General features: G+C 30.7%; 1 long non-coding RNA gene across 1 annotated transcript; it reads right to left on the bottom strand.

Annotated features, from left to right (window-relative positions):
• Positions 1-231: 231 nt before the first annotated feature.
• LOC145107115 (uncharacterized) lies at positions 232-1816 on the bottom strand. Its single transcript, XR_013707731.1, has 3 exons — positions 712-1816; positions 536-636; positions 232-442 (listed from the first exon to the last, which is right to left on the bottom strand). It is a non-coding gene; the product is annotated as an uncharacterized LOC145107115 (long non-coding RNA).
• Positions 1817-3852: the final 2036 nt, after the last annotated feature.

Here is a 3852-nt window from a genome sequence, read left to right on the forward strand (position 1 = left end):
TTATATTTGTTTAATGTAGTGTCCTAGTTTCATTTCCTGCTATGTTAGCATAGCATTTTCAAAGATACACACACTTTTTAGATATATCATCCAAATAAAAAGTAATTGTGACAGAGTAAAGAATCAATAAATAGAAAATCACATAAGCATGAATAGTTTTATTGTCTTTCGACTCGTCAAACAAGTAAAAAAAGAATAAGTTATCCACAATATGTGAAAATGTTTGAACCTTACTTTGTCTCAGCGTGTGTCACATTTTTTTATGCTTTACCTCTTTAGCTATTTCAAACCTCGGTTGAGCATCGCAAGGTACACTTGTCTTAATGGTGATACTCTAGATAGAAGGCGAACAACCCAGCAAATGCTTGATGAACATTTTGAGAGCGTAGTTCAAACATCCAATGGCTTCCAAAGAGATGTGTCGTTGCTTCCATGTTGAGAACTGGATTTTCAAGAATAAATGATGAAGATGTTTAGCATCCATAAACGAAGCAAAGCAAAACAAATAAGCATCTAGCATCTCTTGGCTTTTTACCTCCTCTAAGATGATCACACGTAGACTCTGCTAGTTTGTGTTGCTGCGAACAACAAATAGGGGGCTGACAACCTGATTGAGATTGCTAAACACTGTGTAAACTGAAAGGAATGTTTATAAGTTTGCCAAAAAAACACGGGGTCACTTGAGGAATAGATTAAAAAAAAACTTTTTACCTGAAGGAAATTGCCATCAACTATTAATTGTTTAATTTTTGTCAAGTTGCTCAGCATCCTGCCCTGATCGGTTCTCTTGACTTGTACCAGATCATGAGCAAGCTTCCGGATATATATGTCGACAGGGTTTGACTAGCAAGACCTTCAAATTTGGTGTCTCGATTGTCAAAAGTTCTGGACATTCCTGCACATTTCCAATTTTAGCTTCTTCAGCTCCAGCAACCTGATCATACCTCTACTTAATTTAGCACCAAATTCTACATTTCTTAAATTAAACTTCCTCAACCGTCATGAACCCTTAAAAACTGAGGGCTGCTTATGTAAACAATTATCTAGACTCAATTTTTTAAGTTCTCTGACAAACGAACAAATAGGCCGGAAGCTCCTAATTTTGGTTCCAGTTTGTAAGAAAAAGCTCCCTCGTAACTTTTCTTGACAATATCAACATCCATTGCTTGATTTCCTGAAAGCGGTAAATATACATGTGGTATTGTAGGGTGAAAATGGAGATTAGTCCTTCTTGAAGGATCATTAGCTGCCTGATGGCAAAAAAACCAACTCTTGAACCTTCATGAGGGTCCAATCTCTGTTTCCACCTACAAATACCAAATGTCTATCCCATCAGCTTCCAGAGTCAACCAATGGATTCTGATATTCTTAGGAAAGGGTGTTAGCAAACTCATCCTTTCGAACTCAAACTGGATTTACGTACGATGAACTTAAAAAAGTTGAGTCTGGATAATTGTTTTCATAAGCCCCGTGCAGTTTTGTAGGATTCATGATGGGTGAGGAGCTTTGATTGAAGAACATAGACTTTGGTGCTACCTTATCTGGAAGTCAGATTGCTAGAGTTGAAGAAGCTGTCATTCCGTATGTGGGCTATGTCCGGAATTCTAAAATCGAGGCAACAAAATAGCAAGTTTTCCTAGTCAAAACTTGTCATGATGTGAGATCGGCATATATGTTTGAGAGAACTGATTTGGGCAGGGTGTTGAGCAACATGCCAATAATCAGAGTGGATCCTGTGATGTTTATCAGAGGATTGAAATTGTTAAAGGAGGTGACATAGTTCACATGGGTCTACCCAAAAGCAGAACTGGACTACGCGGATCCCACAATGTGAGACTTAGTACATAACAAAGGAAGGTTTTAATTAATATATTGAAATATTGCTAATAAATGGTTCCTTTTACTTTTTTTTTTGCTAGTACAAAAGACAATAAAACTAACATTCTATCCATGGTTATGTGATTTTCTGATAAATGGCTATTTACTCAAACATATCTTTTGTTTGAAAAAATAAATTACAATGGCTTTGCTGAATTGATACATGAATACATGATATAGCAGAGTTTTGGGAAAAAAAAAACAATGACATTCAGTACTACAATGAATACTTACAGTTCCATACGTATAAAGTCAATATATATATATATATATATATATATATATATATATATATATATATATATATATATATATATATATATATATATATATATATATATGAAAAAAATTACATAAAATGTTTGGATGGTGAAACTAACCAAGTTGAAGTTGTGTGGACTCTTGCGTCCTTATTGCAAAATAATGATTGTTTAATGTTAGAAGATTAATCATCTTGAGCTTAAGATTTATAAGGGTAAGAAACTTGACCCTTTTCTTTCCCTTTTCAATTGCAAATTAACTTTTTGTATCAATCTATAAATAAACACTTAATTAACCACTTTCAAATCATTCTTCAAATCCTTCAAAAATGTCAGATCATGAACTTCATGAGAAGCTAAGCATCTTGCGGTCATGCCCAATACTTATGTCATTAGGCTAAAAATTATTGTTATTTATTTTTCCCTTGTATAGCATCACAATTATTTTCTTTATTTCTTTACACATGTAAAGTTTTAATTTATATTTGTTTGGGTTTGGTTGATATAATTAATATATATATATATATATATATATATATATATATATATATATATATATATATATATATATATATATATATATATAGAGAGAGAGAGGTTATATGGAAAACAAAAAAACCCTAAAAATAATAAAAATGCATAAAAAAATACTTAGAGATCACAAAACTTTTTTTTGTATTTTTTTATCAAAAAATCGCAGCTTTTAGCATAAAATCGCTGAAATTTTTTTTGAAAAAAAAAAATTTTTACAAAAAAAAAAAATTGATTTTTTATTTTTTTTCAGCGAAATTGTTAAAAAGGCTGCGATTTTTTGATAAAAAAAATTCAAAAAAATGTTTTGTAATGTCTAGGTATTTTTTTTATGCATTTTTATGATTTTTAGGGTTTTTTTATTTTCCAAATAACCCTTCCCTATATATATATATATATATATATATATATATATATATATATATATATATATATATATATATAAACTTTGTTCCCTTATAAATAGTAAACTTGCATGTTTTTTGTCAACTTTGCCCCTCATTTTTTAGCCATTGTGACACTTTTGGTCATTACAATAAAAAAGTTTACATTTTTACGAATCTTTTAATATTCAAAGTTTGGCCACAAAACTTTAAGGAATTGACAACTTTGGTCCCTTTTCTAAAACTTGATAATTCCAACACCTTTAATTCTTTAACCTTTTTGACACTTTTGATCCTTACAGTCAAAACTTTTATATTCATAAAAAACACACAAAACGGCCCAGAGTGAAGCCTGGGTTTTTCTGCTAGCTATCATTAAAGATGAATTACATTATTGAAAATACAAATTTATTTGCATATAGTACAACTCATAAACAGAACTTGCATGTTTTTTGTCAACTTTGCCCCTCATTTTTTAGCCATTTTGACACTTTTGGTCATTGCAATCAAGTCTTTTATATTTTTTAGGAATCTTTTAATATTCGAAGTTTGGCCACAAAAATTTAAAGAATTGACAACTTTGAACCCTTTTCTAAAAACTTGCTAATTCCAACCCCTTTAATTCTTTAACCTTTTTGACACTTTTGGTCCTAACAGTCAAAACTTTTACATTTTATCATAAAAAACACAAAAAACGGTCCAGAGCGAAGCCCAGGTTTTTCCGCTAGTTTGTTAAATAAGTTAATTATAAGTTTCATTAATAATAATAATAATTCTACTTACAATGACCGTGTCTAGAA

This window comes from Lactuca virosa, chromosome 1 (genome assembly GCF_052849685.1).
Source record: "Lactuca virosa cultivar CGN04683 chromosome 1, Lactuca_virosa_CGN04683_v6, whole genome shotgun sequence".
In the NCBI taxonomy this organism is placed as follows: domain Eukaryota; kingdom Viridiplantae; phylum Streptophyta; class Magnoliopsida; order Asterales; family Asteraceae; genus Lactuca; species Lactuca virosa.